Source organism: Microcaecilia unicolor, chromosome 4 (assembly GCF_901765095.1).
Source record: "Microcaecilia unicolor chromosome 4, aMicUni1.1, whole genome shotgun sequence".
Taxonomy (NCBI): Eukaryota; Metazoa; Chordata; class Amphibia; order Gymnophiona; family Siphonopidae; genus Microcaecilia; species Microcaecilia unicolor.
The window spans coordinates 215,605,652-215,626,066 of NC_044034.1; the positions used below are offsets into that span (position 1 = coordinate 215,605,652).

A 20,415-nucleotide genomic window follows, 5' to 3' on the forward strand; every position below is an offset into this window, starting at 1 on the left:
TCACCTCTGGGGAGTATGACTCACTTCCAAAATGATAGCCTAGGCAGAGTTTCAGAAAAAAAAAAAAAAACAGGCAGCCAGAGATAATGAGTAGAAATTAAGTATCTGCAAAAGAGAACTTCTGATTGTAGGGGAGAAAAATGAAATTTGAAGGTAAATGCAGGCAGAGTGGGAGTAAAGCGAGAGATTACAAGTACATGAAGGTCACATAAAGGTAAAGGCATGCAGATATCAAGCTGTGAATGACTTATGGAGGTGCCGCTTGTGTGACGATTTCTTGGTAGACTATTATGGGGTGGTTTGCTATGCCTTCCCCAGTCATCTTTACCCCCCTGGTTAAGGCCTGGTAATCATTTACCAACTAAGGCCCAGATGCACGAAGATCCCCGTTAAGAATCCATCCGTATTTTCAAATGTGTAAAAATTACCAATTTGGAAATACAGATGAATTTCCAAAGAGAATCGCATGCAAATGAGTTGCTCATTGCTTTTGCAACCCAGCTCCTTTGCATGCAATATGGAGGAAGCCAGTCGGCCAGCTGAGCATCTGCAGAGCAGCCCATCACTAAGTGTAGCCTCTCTGCGCATGCTACAGACAGCTCTCATGCATGCAGAGAAGCTGCGTGTATGAAAGCCAGTTCCCCCCCCCTTTTTTTTTTTCAAAAACTGTGATGCCGGGACCTGCACTTGCTGATTTTGGTGCTCAGCCAGCCGATTTTGGAAATGTAGCAGCGGAGGCAGAAGAAGAGTGGTTGTGGCATGGAGGATTGCAGAGGCACAGCTACTTTGAGCTCATGGGCAGATCAGAACCTGGCACCGAATGAAACAGAGCAATAATATGCACTTCAGTCTTCTGGGGGAGGTGGGGAGCGGCAGCGGCAGATCCCGAGACTTTCAGCTGCTTCCCACCCCTGGGTTCTCGCTTAAGCTGGAACAGCTGATTTCAAAAGAAAAGGGAGGTAGGCAAATGATTTTAAAAGTAATGACTAAAATGTACCATGTGCACTATGATGTCTGTTTTAGTGGCCCTTTACCAGGAGAAAAGAAAATCTGCATGAATATAACACATGCTAACTGTGGCCAAAAAAAAGCACCCCTTCCCACTACTGTTTCGGCAGTCATATGCAGTACTGACAGCACCTGACCACCTGTTAAGTTTTCCTCAGTAAAGGTTGGGACTGTTTCTGTGCATCAGATCAGAAACGGCTGTGCATCACCTTGCATGCACATTTGCATAGTAATTAGCTCATTATAATAGCTGGGTCTGTAGATGTAGTATCGATCCTCTTTATTAATATGGTAATGTGGAATGGATTGGCAACCTGGTCATAACTGGTCACTCAAGGGCTGAATGTGCCAAAAACAGGAAATAAACAGCATTTCATAAAGAACTCACAGCCTGGATTTGGACGATATGTTGTAAACGGCAGTCAGTTTTAACCCCTGTCCTTCACTGTGTATGCCTGTCACTTTGCCAAAATCAGAACTAAAAGATACTGCAAGGATACAGGTTTTGTTTTGTTGTGTGTCTGTTTTTGTTTTAAGCTAAGATAGTGAACAAAAGCAATAGAGAAAAATCAGTGACTAAAAGAATTCCAGGCAAAAGCTTAGCAAACACCGGGATTCCAAGTGGAGGGTAAGGAAGGTTTCTGAAAAGGGAGAGGAGAACCTTTATAATAGCTAAAGCAATGGGGGCAGGGGGACTATGCGGAGTGGCACTCGGAATTTAAAAAGGAAAGCAAAGGTACTATACAGCATTTCCAGACTATGGGGATGGGGAGAGAGAGTTCAAAGGGGGGGGGGGGGGGAGGGGAACCTGAACTCTAGTCTCTCTTTGGATGCAGATGCTCAAAACCAAACACGGGCACTAGAGGTGATTAGCACTGGACTAACATCTGCATTAGTGAGCACAGAATGCTCAGAGGCTCTAGCATGGGAGACTTGTGCACCAAAGATTAGTGTAAATAACATTCTAATGTAGTCAAACAGATGTTAATGAGTTAATTTCCTATTACCTCTGTGAGGAACCCAGGAGGGTGAGGGAAGAAGGAGCCGGGGAAAGAAGTAGGGCGGATGGATTTCCCCGCCCAAGGGTTAACCCCAAGTCTCAAAGGGAGGGAAGCCGGGAGGCCACGCCCTCAGGGAGGTATAGATATCTGAGAAACATGGAAAGGAGGGAGGAGTACAAGTCCCAGGATCCTTTGCAATCCGCCAAGGAAAAGGAAAGGGAACAGATAGGGAACTACAAGTCCCAGGATCTTGTGCAATCTGACAGGGAAAAGGAGCGGGAACAGAGGGGGAACTACAGATCCTAGGATGCTGAGGGGGGAGGGGGAGGGATTGGGGAATGGCAAATAAGCAGGGTAGGGAGGAACAGGTGGGGAATATAAAGAGAGAAGACCTAATGGACTGGGAGGCGATGGGAGGAGGAGAGGTGCTTCAAACCTCTGAGGCTGATCATCTGGAGCCTATGGAGGTGACTGCTCTGGCCCAGCTGCAGGGAAGGGAATTAAAAGGACTCCTTAGCCATCCTGGCTTCTAAGCTGGTGAGTCAGGGGAGGCAAATCAAGCAACTGTTCCAGCCCCAGCTGAAAGGGTTTTTCCAGAGGCAGTTGAAGGTGAGCAGCTAAGTGAGAGAATTTTGGAACTATAGCCTTGTCCTGGGCATAAGAGGGCATTTGTTTGAACCTTTTTGACTGTGGCATTTCCCTGTGTTCAAGGGTAAAGCCTCTTGGGACTTAGAGCTATTGCCTGGACCTGTGTTTGGGGAGGGAAGTCATTTTGGCTTTGAACAGTGGCCTTTCCCGGGGCTTAAGGGAAAGGCATTCTGGAACCTTGATCTGCAGCATTGACCTGGGCTTAAGGTGAGAAGACTTTTGAACTGTGGCATGTCCCTGTGCTTAAGGGAAAGGCATTTGTGGGGCCCTTAAAACTATCGCCTGCCCTGTGCTAGAAGGGAAGGGGGAACTCTGCAGGGCCAGTAGCATTCTGGCCTCCAATCCCTGGACTGGAGGATTCCCAGGCCGGCCAGGTGGAGGGCCATGATAAGGGAAAACTGTAGCCAACTTTGAATCAATAAACAGCACTGATGCACAGGAGCCTGCATTTTGTGTTCTTTGAGTGGGATTAATGTACCTGTGGGGCAGAGCGTAGCGGTATTCCCCAGGAGAGGGACCACCTCCGGGGGACCCTGGAGTTCCCGAAGGCAGCCTGTGGACACCTCTCAATGCTCAGAGAACAGCACACAAAACAAAGCCGCCCTTACAGCTGAAATAAATCCAGCTCAGAGCAGGTGTTAGGGTGTTTGAAGAGAGGATTTCTCATGATTCTTTCTTTCTTTAAAATCTGTCAGTTTTTATTTAATTTGGAAGCAGAAGGAAGCCTGTAGAAGCCCTTAAGCACTGGTAGTGAGAGACCAATGTGTGCAAGTCAGAGCAAATCCAAAAGAGAATGCACACATTGGCACCTGTTTCCTGTGTTTAAATATAAGCGTTCCAAGTAAAAAAAAAAAAAAAAAGTTTTATTTAAAGGGACAGAAAACCGATGCCAATGTGTGCTTCACTTTTGGGTTTTGCCAGGCCCATAGTAAATGACGGCAGATAAAGACCTGTACGGTCCATCCAGTCTGCCCAACAAGATAAACTCATTTTACATGGTATGTAATTCTTTATATGTATACCCGAGTTTGATTTGACCCTGCCTTTCTCAGGACACAGACCGTAAAAGTCTGCCCAGTACTGTTCCTGTACTAAAAGTTCTGATGCTAACGTCGAAGCCCCTTAAAATGTACACTCCAGCCCCTCCATGTGCACAGGAGTTAAGCTTACCACAAAACTCTTTTACGCACGTGTCAAGCATGCTCCTCCCAGGGGCACACTGACCATTTGGGCAACTGGGCAGTGTCCGAGGGCCCAGAAGCTCTAGGGAGCCCAGAGGCTCTGCCCAGATGCCTGTCGCACACTACAGCCCTCCCCGGTCCTACCTTTAAGTGCGCACCGCTGGTGATCTACTTGCCTCTGCAGGGGGGGAATATGTTCTTTCCTGCCCGTTGTGCTGCCACTATTCCCTCTGCCCGGCACTGTCGTATTTTAAAAATGGCTCCCGGCGGAAGTCTCATGAGACTGTTGAGACCCATGAGACTGCCTTGGGAAGTCTCAGCCGCCATTTTGAAAACACGGTGGTGGGGGAATAGCGGCAGAGCAGCGGGCAGGAAAGAACATGTCTTCCCCCCCCCCCCCCCCCCCACAGAGACCACTAGACTACCAGGGCCCTTGAGATAGGACCAGGCAGCAGGGGCATTGGCTGAGGCGGTAGGGGGGGCAGCAGTAGGGGGGTGTTGGGTGGCGGCTGCGCAGGGGGCCTAGACCATCCTCAGTGCCCAGGGGCCCAGACCACTCTCAGTCCACCCTGGCTCCTCCCCTTGCTTTCACGTTTACGGTGCACATATAATTTGAATACCATTTCCTTTGAGCATTGGCAGCTAGGTTTCTGCTGTTCCAGTGGTATGGTTTTTGCGCTGTTGGGTTTACTGCAGGTGTTCCAAGCATCGGCATGTTAAAAAATACAGGTGCACAAGCCAATTGGACTTGACAGCAGGGGTGTAACCAGACCTCACGGTGGGAGGGGGCCAGAGCCTGAGGTTGGGGCACATTTTGAGTGCTGCCCCACTGCCCCACTGCCCCTCCACTGCCACGCCTCACCTCACCCCACCTCGCCCCCCCCCACCGCATCGCCTCGCCCTGCCTTGCCTCGCCCCCTCACAAACAAATACCCTTGCTGGCAGGGGTCCCCAACCCCCGCCAGCCAAAACCTTCTTCAGCGCAGTCTCCGGCACAGCCAAGTTCGCTGCCTGTCCCCTGCTCTTCTTTCTTCTTGCTCCTCCTGTGCACGCTGACACTCAGCCCGGACCAGGGGCCCGGACAAAATTTGCAGGGGCCCAGGCCCCCGTGGCCCCCCCCCCCGTAGCTACACCCCTGCTTGACAGGATTAGAAAACGTATGTGTTTGTGTGTGTGTGTGTGTGTGTGGGGGGGGGGGGGGGGGCTATCCATTATAACCATACAAACACACAGTTTCTGTTTCTGTAGTTGGACGCAATGATTAGCGTTGGATACGTGTCTATAAATATATACGTACACACACAATATATATCTGTCCTGTAGGGAAGAGGAGGGAGAAAGAGATTCGCATCCCGTCGATTCTCTAATGAGCATGTGCTAAACCGAGATCAGCACCGGGCTCGGACCTGCTCTGACACTAGCACCCGAAGAGTGCTGCAGGTCAGCACCGGACCGAACCGAACCGAATAGGGAGCTGCCTGCAGCCACCGAGACCCGCACTGAATGGAGGCTTTGCGGTAACATCGGACTGGGATCTAATTGTCCTTTAGCAGCAATGTAACCCCTGGCACTGGAATCTGCACCGATGTGAGGGAAACAGCAGCCGGAGGCAGCTCTCTGCTCGCATCCACGTAAGAAAACTGCGTCTCTGCAGCCCCGAGGGAGCCAGGGAGGGTCCCCGGGAGCCCCAAAGTGCCTGGTGCTGGTGGTGGGGAGGAGGGCAGAGACACACAGGGAACATGACAGAGAGGGAGAGACACCCGCACACAGAGAGGGAGACAGACAGAGGAATAGACACAGGGACAAACATAGGGTAAGGAGAGACACAGAATAGAGGGAGAGAAACAGAAATAGAGACACCTTACAGAAAGGAAAGGGGGCAAAGCAACAGAGGGACACAGAGAGGGAGAGAGACAGACTAAAATAAAAATGAGAGGACACACAAGGACACAGAGAAAAAGAGACTGCTACACCCAGAGATAGAAAGGGAAAGAAGCTGAGATACACAAGGATACTGATAAGGAGGGAGGGAGAAGAAGAGGGGTAGATACAGGAGTATAGAGAGCAAAGATACATAAAAGGAGAGAGGGGACATAGAGAGGCAGCAGGCAGAGTCACCTAGGGAGAGACAGAAATAAAAAAGCAGAGACACAGGAACACCAAGAGAGAGAGAGAAACACACACAGGGACACGTTATGGAGACATACAAGAACACAGAGAAGGAGGGACAGATTCACAGGAACATTAGAGATACTAAGTTACCCAGTTCCAGGCTGGACATTTTGGAACAGTCCTGGATTCCTGACAACACCATCCTAGTGCATTATGGGACTTGCAGCAGGGATGTCAATGGGCAGGATTAGACACTACAAACCCCACTCTGCTTTGGGATGTTAGTTCAAAACCTGGCTTGGTCAAAAAGTTTCCAGCCTGGAACTGGGTAACTTGGCATCTCTGCAACATGGAAAGGGAGACCCACAGGAACATAGGGCTCCTTATACTAAGAAGCCTATTTTATTCCTATGGGCATCTTAGCATTTAGTGTGTGCTATTTGTTAGCACACACTAAATCTGTTAGCGCACCTTAGTAAAAGGACCCCATGGAGAATAAGGGGACAGAGACACAGAGAGTGAGAGAATAGAGCCACACAAGGACACAGAAAGGGAGAGAGATAGAATCACAAATAGGTAGGGGAAGAGGCCACCAGGGGCTGTGGACTAGCATGGGCCACAGGGGTTATGGCCCTAGCCATGTTTTGCTCTACAAATCATCAGCAACCAGAAAGAAGGGGGCAGGGACAAAACCTGTTTTTGATCCTGAAAGCAAAAATAAACAAGTTGTACTTCCCCTGAGAGAGAAAAGGAGGTGAGACATACCAGAACCCAGAGAGGGACAGAGACACATAGGACTGAGATAATCTCATCTCCTCTGACCTGGTGCTTGCCAACAGGGAGGGAGAGAGACAGGTATAGGCACACCTAACCACTCTGCTTCTGGCTCCAGTGACCCCTCAGAGGCTGAAGAGCACTCGGGCCTGGAGATGTGAAGAAGAATGGGAGAGACTCCAGGGTGCAGAGAATCCAGGCTGGGGCTGTGAGTCCAGTGTGGAGGAGAAAGAGATATCCAAAGACAGACACCAATAGTGACAGGGAAACAGGGAAAGAGGTCTAGGTGCAAGCATAAAGGTGGCATTAATAATCCGGAGGCTCTAATAGATTGTGACTAAGGCAGCAGTTCTGGCTCTGGCCCAGCTCAGGATCTCTCTGTCACTAGCTGCAGACATGGTCTGTAGGGTAAAGTTGTAATCTTTCCCTACTGTGACATTGTGAGGGAAGATTTCTGAATGTGACAGCTGATGTCTCATTCCAGTGACACTGAAGGGAAGGTTTTACAAAACCATGTCATGCTGAGTTATACAAATGGTCCCTGGAGCTTTGACAGAGGCTGGTCAGGGTCACTTGGAAGTACCTGGCAAACCTTAATGAGGGGATCTGTTCCCTGCTCTCACTGCTAAATCTACCTGGCTAATCGTCATTAATGGATCTACCACCTCCAGAAACTTCTCATTGTTTAAAGTCAGTTATATTACTAGCCTTTAGTACATTCTCCAGTAACAAATTTAGAAACATGATGGCAGATAAAGGCCAGATGGCCCATCCAGTCTGTCCATCCTCTGTAACCACTAACTCTTCCTTTTCCTAAGGGATTCCATGCACATCCCACGCTTTCTTAAATTCTGACACATTCCTCGTCTCCATGACCTCCACCGGGAGGCCATTCCATGCTTCCACCACCCTTCCTGTGAACGCATATGTTCTTAGATTCCTCCTAAGCCTATTTCCTCTTAACTTCTTCATATGCCCCCTCATTCCAGAGCTTTCCTTCATTTGAAAAAGGCTCTCTTCCTGTACAATAATGCCCCTGAGATATTTAAACTGTCTCTATCATATCTGCTCTCTCCTCCTCTCTTCTAGCATATACATGTTGAGGTTCATAAGCCTGTCCCTATATGTTTTCTGTCCAAAACCGCTTACCAGTTTTGTAGCTGCCCTCTGGACCGACTCCATCTTGTTTATATTTTTCCGTAGGTGCGGTCTCCAGAATTGCACACAGACTTCACCAGAGACTTATACAAAAGCACTATCACCTCTTTGTTCCTGTTGGTCTTCCCAGTGTCTCCCAGTTTAGGGTTGTGCAGGCAAAATGGTTTTATTTCCTTGGATTTTTTATTTCATTTGATTCATTATTTTAGGTGCATATACACAGTTTATGCACTTGATAAAATACTAGAGAAAAAAAAGAAAAGAGTAGGGAAGGGCCAGTGGTGAACCACTGAACAAACCAACCCCAGAGGTCAATGTAAATATAATACACATTTATTGGGAGTCAAAAATCAATTAGATACAATCTGACTTGACATGGAACCATGTTTCAGCAATCTAATGCCTGCTTCAGGGGTCAGTATATCTAAAACCATAAACAAGGACAAAAAGACAAACACGTAAGGATGCAAACAATTAGAAAAAATAAAGAGGATGGTGTTATTAAACTATATCTAATAAAACATATCAAGGAGAGAAACAGGTATATGGCTAACAGCAAACCCACATAAACTAACCCCCCCCCCCCTTTCACAAAACTGCACTAGCAATTGATGGTTCGGTAATACTGACACAACCCATTCAAAGTGAATGGGTTATGTAGACATTACCGTGCAGCAGCCACTAATATGGCTTTGTAAAAAGAGGGGGGGGGGGTAAATGTCACATCTGACACCCAGTAAATTTGTATTATTTATTTATTTATTACATTTGTATCCCACATTTTCCCACCTATTTGCAGGCTCAATGTGGCTTGCATGGTACCGTAGCGGCGTTCGCCGGTTCCGGTCTGAACAAATACAAAGTGTACATAAGGACAAGGTGTGGTTGTGGTAGAATGGGGATCATATATGGTAGATACATTGGGGGAACATAAGGTAGGAAGAGGTAGAGTTATGTTTACATTGACCTCGGGTGTTGGTTTATTCCGTTGTTAACCATTGATCCTTCCCTACTCCTTGATAAAATACCTCCATAATTTTTAAAAAGCAGTAGAAATAAGTTCCCTATTCACTTATTTCACACCTATCATGATTTTATAAACTTCAATCATTATCTTTTCTACAAGTCGAAGAGCCCTAACCATTCAAGCCTTTCTTCATAGGGAAGCCGTTCAACTCCCATTATTATATTTGTTGCCGTTTCTAGTTCTTCTATATCTTTTTTGAGAAGGGGCATCCAGAATTGCATATAGGAGTAGATTCTATATATCACGCCTACAAAATTGGCACTGTAAAAAATATGCCTAGGCATATTCTATGATGTACACCTAAATTTAGGCATACTTTATAAAATATGCCGAAATTTCCTCTCAGTTTATACAATTTGCCAAGCGCTTGTTCGCGTGACTACATTTAGTTACAGGCAGGTGTAAATGCCGACATCTAAATTAGGCACGGACCGGGTGTTCTATAGCAACACACATAGATTTTAGAAATGCCCAAGAGCTGCCCAATCCACGCCCATGCCATACCCCCTTTTCAACTATGCAACTTAGAATTTACATGCATCACATTACAGAATACGCTTAGACAGCTGTGCATATAAATTCTAATTAATGCCAATTAGTGTAAATAATTGTTTGTAATTGGCAATTATTGGCATTTATTTATTTATTTGCTGCATTTGTACCCCACATTTTCCCACCTATTTGCAGGTGGCTTACATTATATTGCAAAGGTATAATTATGAACAGAGTAAAAGGTTTGTTCTGATTTAACATATTACTATGTAAGAAATAAGGAAGATAGGTCGGTAGAATGATTTACCTAACACATAATAAAAAAAACAGTCAAATAAAATGGCCAATAATGATAACATGACTAATATAAACAATTCAGAGGGATCAAAAGTGGTTGGTTTAGATATAGAACAATCAATACATTAAGGAAGATTCTTATTGTAAGTTTCTTCGAACAAGTGTGTTTTCAGTAATTTCCTGAAGGCTGTCAAGTCATGTGTTGTTTTTATAGTATTCGGTAGTTTATTCCATGCTTTTGTGCAGAGGTAAGTGAAGGTAGATGCGTGTAATGATTTGTATTTGAGTCCTCGACAATTAGGGTAGTGGAGGTTAAGGAAGGTATGTGATGAACTTTTGATGTTTCTTGTCGGTAAGTTAATTAGGTCTGACATGTATGATGGAGCTTCTCCATGGATGATTTTATGGACTAAATCTTGAAAGCAATACAATCTTTTAGTGGAAACCAATGTAATTTTTCTCTGAGGGGTTTGGCACTCTCATATTTCGCCTTTCTGAATATGAGTCTAGCTGCGGTATTTTGTGCAGTTTGAAGTTTCTTGATGGTTTTTTCTTTGCATCCTGCGAAAATGGAGTTACAATAATCCAGGTGGCTCAGTACTAGTGATTGCACTAACGTACGGAATACTTCCCTTGGGGGAAAAAAAAGGCTTCACTCTTTTTAGCTTCCACATTGCAAAAAACATTTTCTTTGTCACATTCTTCGCATGGTAATCAAGGGTGAGACATCGATCAATAGTAACACCCAGGAGTTTCAAGTTATTCGCAACAGGGAGAATGTGGGATGGTGTGTTAATATTGACATAATTAGTTTTATTATACTGCGATGATAAGATAAGACATTGAGTCTTTTCTGCATTGAGTTAAGCAGTGGCGTACCAAGGGGGGGGGCAGTGGGGGCGGTCCACCCCGGGTGCACGCCGCTGGGGGGGGTGCCGCGCGCCGGTCAGCGTCATTGGTTTCCATGCTCCCTCTGCCCCGGAACAGGAAGTAACCCGGGGGGGGGGTTCTTTCACCAGGATGGGGGGTGTCCCTTCACCGGGGGGGGGGGGCGCTGCATGGGGGGGCACTGCACCCGGGGGGGCGGGGCGCATCAGCGACCTGCCCCGGGTGTCAGCGCTGCTCAGAATGCCACTGAGTTTAAGTAGGAAGGCATCCACCCATGAGTTCATAATTTGGAAACTGGTATTAATTTTATCTGTAATTTCTGATAATTTGTTCTTAAATGGAATGTATATTGTGATGTTGTCGGCGTAAATATATGGGTTTAGGCCCTGATTGGATAGTAAATTGGCTAGTGGTAACATCATTAAATTAAAAAGAACTGGTGCAAGCGGCAAACCTTGAGGTACTCCACATCCAGGTCTCCATGGTGAGGATAAGGTCGACTTGGATATTACTTGATAAGATCTAACAGTTAAGAATTTGTAGAACAAATTCAATACGTTTCCACCTAGACCAAAGTATTCAAGGATGTTTAATAGAACGCTATGGTTAACCATGTCAAACGCACTAGATATGTCGATAATTTGTTTGAATTTAGAAATGTTATGAGAACTGTTTCAGTGCTGTGATTGGCACGAAATCCGGATTGGGATACATGTAATACTGAGAATTTACTCAAGTAATCATTAAGTTGTTTAGTTACTAGGCTTTCCATTAATTTGACTACGAGAAGGATGGATGCAACTGGTCGATAGTTAGTTATGTTATTTAATTTTTTCTTTTGATCTTTGGGGATTAGAGTAAGTAGTATATTACCTATATCATCAGGAAAAGATCCATGTTGGAACATATGATTTAAATAGGTGGTAAGATCGGTTAAGAAACGCTGAGGAGCAGATTTTATTAGATGGCTAGGGCAAACATCCAGTTTACAATGTGATTTAGTGAATCTATTGATCGTTTGGGCGACTGTATCCTCTGTAAGAGAGATGAAGTTTGCCCATATTCAATTAACAGGATATTCATCGGTAGTTGGGTCTAAGTAATCCATGAAGGTTTCGTAATTAGAAGAACTAGTTGATAAGGTGGATCTTAATTTGGTGATTTTTTGGTTGAAGTAAATGGCTAGATCATTTGCTGATGGGGTTTCAAAGTTGGTTGAGGTGACCGGCGTAACATCTAGTAGATTATGAACAGATTGGAATAGTTTGCGTAAATCACTGTAATTTGGTCCAATTTTGGATTTGTAGAATGACTTTTAGTCTGTCTGATGGTATATTTGTATTTCCTTAACATTAATTTCCATTGGCTTATTAACTAATTAAGTTGCACACACAAATTCAGAATATGACCAGATGTGCATGAGCAACCGTAGTCGTACTATATAGAATACAGAAATAATGCTTAAGGTGTGGTTGCACCATGGATCGATACAGAGGCATTATGATATTCATGAGGATTGGGTTGGGCGCAATGCGTGTTGCCTCTCCCTTATTTTTCTCTATTAGACCTGTTTTCCTTTAATGTGTTTTTCAGATTTTCTTTCTTTTCCACATCTCTTCTTTTCTTTTTCTTCTGTTTTTTTTAGGTTTTTGAACTACTTTGCTATGTGTAACATGAAAGGTGGTATATCAAATTCAATAAACATAAGCATAAACATTCTCCATTCCTATCTGAATAATATTTGCTTTTTTGACTGCTGATGCTTACTGAGCGGAGGATTTCAACGTACTAAGTACATAAGTATTGCCATCAGGGCTTTTTTTGAGGGGGTACTCGGGGGTACTGAGTACCAGCACCTTTTCCAGTGTCTGCTAAAATTGACCCATGGACCACAAGTTTTAATGAGAGCTGAAGCTCAACACACGAATTCTGCCTTGTCATAGATTCTGTGACTGGTTGCAGGGGGCCTGGCTATTGTGGGGTGAGTCCCTCAGTGATCACCCCACCCCTGAAGGGTGGCCTGGCATTTGAGTACCGGCACCTTTTTTGCTAGAAACATTGCACTGATTGCCATACTGGGTAAGACCAAAGGTCCATCGAGCCCAGCATCCTGTTTCCAACAGTGGCCAATCCAGGTCACAAATACCTGGCAAGATCCCAAAAATGTACAAAACATTTTATACTGCTTATCCCAGAAATAGTGGATTTTCCCCAAGTCCATTTAATAATGGTCTATGGACTTTTCCTTTAGGAAGCCGTCCAAACCTTTTTAAAATTCCGCTAAGCTAACCGCCTTTACCACATTCTCTGGCAACGAATTCCAGAGTTTAATTACACGTTGAGTGAAGAAAAATTTTCTCCGATTCGTTTTAAATTTACTACATTGTAGCTTCATCGCATGCCCCCTATAAAGGGTGTCAAAAGTTAGGCACCAAGATGCAGAGCACTAAGGACCAGATACTATAAATTGCAGTCAAAAATGCATGTCAGACAATATGGGAACTAAGGGGGTCTTTTACTAAGCTGCAGTAGCGTTTTTAGCTCACAGTAGAAATCAGCTGGCAATAAACGCTGAGATGCCCATTATCCCCCAGATTTTATATAGCGTGCCTAGCATTCTGAGCTGAAATCTAAGCATATTCTATAACAACACGCATAACTTAATTGGCTTAACAAGCCAATCAATATTGTTAACAGCACTTAAAAAGCAATAATGAGCACTAACTGGCAATAATTAGAATTTACATGCACAACTTGCTAAGTGTGTTCTGTAATGTAGTGCACCTAAATTCAAAATGAATCGGAGGAAGTTTTTCTTCACTTAACGCGTGGTTAGGCTCTGGAATTCATTGCCGGATAAGGTGGTTGGGGCAGTTGGCTTAGCGGAGTTTAAAAAAAGGTTAGACGGCTTCCTGGAGGAAAAGGACATAGAATGTTATTGAATGGACGTAGGAATAATCCACTATTTCTGGGATGGGCAGGATGAAATACTTGTTCTTTTGGCTGCTGTCGGAGACAGGGTGCTGGGCTCGATGGACCCTTGGTCTGTCCCAGCATGGCGATGCTTATGCTTAAATTTTAATGCGCGCAGGCAAAAAATGAGTGTGGTTATAGGCAGGGAAATGGGCGTTTCAAAGAAGTTCCAAAATTTACATGTGTTGTTATAGAACATAGCCCTAAGCCCCTAAATCTCTATGCACTACTCATCAATTTGACTAATTTTGTATCTTTTACTATATTTAAACATGTAATAACATACAATTCTTCATTGTTATTTTTTAATTAACATATCATTGCATACCTACTTTCAAACAAATAAACCTCACATTCCCCCCATCAAATCTCTTTAAACAGCAATCATCTGGACTTCATAATATAATAGTGTCCCATACATCGTGTTTGTCCACAATAGTCTTACAAGGTACAACCCAACAGGTTACACCACCTCCTTATGTTCAAATCCTGGAACCACCACCTCAGTGTATCTAGGGTATAGCTCCACTTAGTCCAATCGATGAGAACCATAAAATTGACTTCGCTGTAATCTTGATCTCAAATACCAACAGATGTGAAATCTTCTCAAAAACCTATCTTCACAAGGAGACTTGTCTGGATCTTAGTCAACCATTTCAATTACATTCAATCCTCAAGGTGGCATAAATCTATGCACTGGGATTTATGCCACCTTTTCATTGGTGTAAATGGATGTGGATTGTTTTAGGTGCTAGAATGTCGAATAAGTGTATTCTATATACTGCACCTAAATCTAGGTGCTGCTTATAGAATACGCTTAGTTGGAAATGTTTTCTGTGCAGATTTTTTAAGCACCATATATAGAATCTGGCCCTATATTCCTATGAGCGTCTCGGTGTTTACCACCAGCTGATTTGTACTGCGAGCTAAAAACGCTTAGTAAAAGAACCCCTAAGTGTGATTCTATAGAGGGTGTGTGGCAATTATAGAATCACGCTTAGTGCCAATTCACGCGCCCTACCTTATGTCTGCTGAAACCTGGTGTAAATGCTGTTGCCTAAATTGGGTGCGCTGATCCCGTATTCTGTAATAATACACGCAATTTCTCAGAGCGCCCCTGACCTGCCCATGCTTCTCCCGATGGCCACGCCCCTTTTGGGTTATGCCCTATGGGATTTGGGTGCTCAGTGTTATAGAATAACGTGCAGCCAGATGTGCATGCAAATCCTAATCACTGCCAATAAAAGTCAGTAATTGGTTGTTAGCACCCAGTTATTAATAGTTGATAGCTCACTGAGCAATTAAGTTGTGCACCCATCTTGGCAGTGTGCCCAAATTTGGGCACCATGTATAGAATCTTGGGGGTAATTCTATAATAGCCTCAGGGCACCCGGATTCCATTATAGAATACTAACATATGTTGGCATTTTGTGCCAACATTTAGGCTTGCCTAATTATGCCATGTCAATAGCAGGTGTAAATGCACACACTTTACTGGGCAACATATAGAATTCTGTAAGTTTCACATACAAATGTGGGTCCTGTCCATGCCCCGCCCAAGCCCCATCCATGTGTACACCCCCTGCAATGCAACTACATGTTAAACCCTAAGGCTGGGGCCAGCCCAAGGCAAGATGCCACCTGAGGCTGAGCTTGCAGGCTGCCCCCTCCCGGGCTGAGATGCCACCCTCTCCGGGCGTTTTACCTCATCATGGTGATATTTCAAACCCGGCAGTGATTCCCAAGCACTGCCCTGTCGCCGCCGGCACCTGACTCTTCCCTTTACTGAGGCTGTCTGAGTAAAACAGGGAAGATGCGGGTGCTGGCAGCGGCAGGGCAGCGTATGAGAATCACTGCTGCTACCAGATTTGGAACATCACCATGACGAGGTAAAATGCTGCAAAACTGCCACTCCTGAAGAGTGACGCCTGAGGCCCCCACCTCAGGTGGCCTGATGGTTGGGCTGCCACTGCCTAAGGCATTCTTTCAAGGTTCACCACAATACTTCTCTTCACTGACAATCCCATATTCACCTGTAAGGATTCTTTCTGCCATAAATAATCATTGGATGGTCCTGCCAGGGCCTCGCTTTGCACATCTTGAAGTTACTCGTCAGAGTGTTTTGGGTTTTTTTGCCGTTCCACATCTGTACAATTCTTTACCTTTGCCCCTGTACAGTGAATTCAACTTAAAGACCTTTAAATACCTGTTGAAGGCATGGTTTTTTCAACAGGCATTTACCAGCAATTGAGGAGGCACATTGGACTTGTGGTGCCTGGGAGGGAAAGGGAAATGGGACTTGATATACTACCTTTCTGTGTTTTTTGAAGCTACATTCAAAGCAGTTTATTTATTTATTTATTTATTTGTTTGTTTGTTTGTTGCATTTGTATCCCACATTTTTCCACCTATTTGCAGACTCAATGTGGCTTACAATAATATATCATCATAACAGTGCCAATCAAGAGTAGATAAACAATTGGTTACATAAAGAGCAAGTGAAACATAATGGATATAATCAATGCAATAAATCAGAAGGCAGACAGATTATCAGGTAATTAGTGATGTGTTGGATTTCCAATTGTTGATTATTATGGTAAGTCTTGTTATAAAGGAAAGTCTTTAAAGATTTTCGAAAGTTGATGAGGTCATGAATATTTTTTTATATAGTATATACAGGTACTTATTTGTACCTGGTGCAATGGAGGGTTAAGTGACTTGCCCAGAGTCACACGGAGCTGCAGTGGGAATCAAACTCAGTTCCCCAGGATCAAAGTCCACTGTTGTGCATTGATATAATATGTCTCTTTTATGAATGTTTGTATTACCTTTCCTGTCAAATTTATTATACTTCTTTTCTTTTAATTTCAAAATTATTATAAGCAATGTAAACTGCTTGGCTCTGCTTGACAGTTAAAGGTGGTATATCAATCCATAAATAAATAAATAAAATAATTCTATATCATGCACCACAAGTCAGGTGGCAATTAGGCAACTAACTTTAGACACGCAAACAAAAATGTGATGTCCAAATGGGGGTAAATGGCAGTTAGGCGCCTAATGCACTTAGGGGTTACTCTATATGTTAGTACCAAAGGGGTCCTTTTACTAAGCTGTAGTAAAAGGGGTCCTGCGCTGGTGTGGGCACATGTTTTTGACACGTGCTAAGGCCCCCTTTTATCGCAGCAGGTAAAAGGCTGTCTTTTTCTGAAGAAAAGAAACAGCCGTGCTGTAAGTGAACTGCTTACCGCACGGCCATTTTGATGGGAAGCCCTTACCACCACCAAGTGAGATGGCGGTAAGGGCTCCCGTGCTAACCCGGTGGTAACTGGGCAGCGAGTGGTGCTGCCCAATTATCACCGGTTACGTTCTGGTGCTACAAAAATAGGAAATATTTTTGTAGCACTGGAAATGGCACACACTAGGGGTGGGAACTACTGCCGGGTTCCTGTGGTAGCCCAGCAGTAGTCCCGGCACACAGTAAGCCTGTGGTGGGCTTACCGCTGCTTTGTAAAAGGGCCCTTAACTGCTTTCATGCATAACTGCTCAGTGTGTGGCTGCGGGCCAAAAAAGCAAACAGGATGCTAGGAATTATTAGGAAAGGGATGGTAAATGAGACCAAAAACACTATAATGCCTCTGTATCGCTCTATGGTGCAACCTCAACTTGAGCATTGTGTTCAGTTCTAGTCGCCTCATCTCAAAAAAGATATAGCGGAATTGGGTTCAAAGAAGAGCAACCAAAATGATAAAGGGGATGGAACTCTTCTCATGAGGACAGGCTAAAGAGGTTAGGACTCTTCAGCTTGGAAAAGAGATGGATGAGGGGAAATATTATTGAGGCCTACAAAATCCTGAGTAGTGTAGAACGAGTAGAAGTGAATCAATTTTTTACTTGTTCCAAAAGTATAAAGACTAGGGGACACTCAAGGAAGTTACATGGAAATACTTTTAAAACAAATAGGTGGAAATATATTTTTTCACTCAACAAATAGTTATGCTCTGGAACTCTTTGCCAGAGGATATAGTAACAGCGGTTAGCATATCTGGGTTTAAAAACAGTTTGGACAAGTTCCTGGAGGAAAAGTCCATAGTCTGCTATTGAGGTAGACATGGGGAAGCCACTGCTTGCCCTGGGATTGGTAGCATGGAATGTTGCTACTATTTGGGTTTCTGCCAGGTACTTGTGACCTGCTGGATTGGCCACTGTTGGAAGCAGGATACTGGTCTGGATGGACCATTGGTCTGACCCAGTATGACTACTTTTATGTTCTTATGTGTAAATCCTTACATATGTAACCATATGTGGGCATGGCTAGGGACATTTTTGGGGTGTTCTGAGGTTGTTCCTAGATCTTATGCACGTACATATAGAATCATATCCAACTGGAGGCACCTACAATTAAGCCTGCTCATAGCAGGCTTAATTGCAGGTGCCTACAGTTAGGCACAGCTATGTGCTAAGGGCAGTTCTATAAAGGATGCATCCCCTTATAATATCACACCAAGTGCATTAAACTTTCAGCTCTGAATTTTAGGCACTACTTCTAGAATTTGGTCCTAAGTGTATTGCTTATCAATGTTATAGAAACCTACTAGCACTTACATTGCTGCAGTTTTATACTTACATAATGCTAGTATTCTATAACCTATGCATACAATTGGCACCTGACTATGGATGCTACAGTTATATAGTAGGGGGATTGTGTATAAGAATTCCAAAATCCTTTTCTTGGTTGTTGATTCCTAATGAGCCTGCAAAGAGGTGGGAAAATGTGGGATATAAATGCAGAAAATAAATAAATAAATAATGACTCCAGACCTTAAAGAAACTTTGCACCGCTCAAAACACAGCAGCCAGGCTCATATTTGGAAAAACACGATTTGAAAGCGCTAAACCCCTCCGCAAAAAACTGCATTGGCTCCCAATCAAAGAACGCATTGCCTTCAAAATCTGCACCCTGGTTCACAAAATTATGTACGGAGAAGCCCCAGGTTACATGACAGACTTGATCGACCTACCATCTAGGAACACATCAAAATCAACACGAACATTCCTAAATCTGCATTATCCCAACTGGAAAGGCCTCAAATATAAATCAACTTACGCATCCAGCTTTTCCTACATAAGCGCACAATTGTGGAACGCATTACCAAACTACTACTACTACTACTACTTAACATTTCTAGAGCGCTACTAGGGATACGCAGCGCTGTACAGAGCAACAAAGAAGGACAGTCCCTGTTCAAAGGAGCTTACAATCTAAAGGACGAAATGTCAAGTTGGGGTAGTCTAGATTTCCTGAGTAGAGGTATAGTGGTTAGGTGCCGAAGGCGACATTGAAGAGGTGGGCTTTGAGCAAGGATTTGAAGATGGGCAGGGAGGGGGCCTGGCGTATGGGCTCAGGGAGTTTATTCCATGCATGGGGTGAGGCGAGGCAGAAAGGGCGGAGCCTGGAGTTGGCAGTGGTGGAGAAGGGTACTGAGAGGAGGGATTTGGCCTGAGAGCGGAGGTTACGGGTAGGAAAGTAAGGGGAGATGAGGGTAGAGAGGTAAGGAGGGGCTGCAGATCGAGTGCATTTGTAGGTTAGTAGGAGAAGCTTGAACTGTATGCGGTATCTGATTGGAAGCCAGTGAAGTGACTTGAGGAGAGGGGTGATACGAGTATATCGGTCCAGGCGGAAGATGAGACATGCAGCAGAGTTCTGAATGGACTGAAGGGGGGATAGATGGCTAAGTGGGAAGCCAGTGAGGAGTAAGTTGCAGTAGTCAAGACGAGAGGTAATGAGAGAGTGGATGAGAGTTCAGGTGGTGTGCTCAGAGAGGAAAGGATGAATTTTGCTAATATTATAGAGGAAGAAGCGACAGGTTTTGGCTATCTGCTGGATATGCGCAGAGAAGGAGAGGGAGGAGTCGAAGATGACTCCGAGGTTGCGGGCAGATGAGACGGGGAGGATGAGGGTGTTATCAACTGAGATAGAGAGTGGAGGGAAAGGAGAAGTGGGTTTGGGTGGAGAGACGATAAGCTCGGTCTTGGCCATGTTCAGTTTCAGGTGGCGGTTGGACATCCAGGCAGCAATGTCAGATAAGCAGGCCGATACTTTGGCCTGGGTCTCCGCAGTGATGTCTGGTGTGGAGAGATAAAGCTGGGTGTCATCAGCATAGAGATGATATTGGAAACCATGAGATGAGATCAGGGAGCCCAAAAGCCTTGAAAACATCGCACAACCACCTAAACTTCCGGAAATCATTAAAAACTAACCTGTTTAAAAAGGCATACCCTACTGACCCAACCTAAATGTCTGAACCCTGCGACACAACAAAACTAAAGCATGTAATGGACATAACTCAACCCTTCCGCAGTATGACTCCTATTTTGTGGCTGCATCACACAAACTTTATCTTACCATAGCATCACTTTGTATTTGTTCTCACTGAAGTCTGCAAATGCCTCTCCGGTACCATGTAAGCCATATTGAGCCTACAAATATGTGGGAAAATGTGGGATACAAATGTAACAAATAAATAAATAATAAGGATTTGGGAATATGTTTGCCTATGAATTGGCCACTGAACTGGGGGGGAGTGAGGGGGAAGGGGGAGATGAGATGCTGAACTGGGGGATGGGGAATGAGAGGGTAGAGAGAAGATGCTAAACTGGGGATGAAGTGAGGGAATAAGGGAGGAGAGATGAGATCCTGAACTGGGAGGGGTGGTTAGGGAAGAAGAGATGAGATGTTGGACTAGGGTGTTTGTGTGTGAGCGGGGTAAGGGATGATATGCCAGTAAGGAAGGGGAAACTTTATTTATTTATTTATAACAAGATTTATAAACTGCATTATCAACAATTCTAAGCG

The 20,415-nt window shown here is 44.5% G+C and overlaps 1 protein-coding gene across 1 annotated transcript in view; it reads left to right on the forward strand.

Annotated features, from left to right (window-relative positions):
* Nucleotides 1-2,432: 2,432 nt before the first annotated feature.
* The window catches only part of IFITM10 (interferon induced transmembrane protein 10), a 39,070-nt gene continuing 21,087 nt past the window's right edge, over nt 2,433-20,415 (forward strand). Inside the window, exon 1 of the mRNA XM_030201237.1 lies at nt 2,433-2,618. The gene's annotated coding sequence lies outside the window, so the exon portion shown is untranslated. The remainder of the gene's footprint in view (nt 2,619-20,415) is intronic.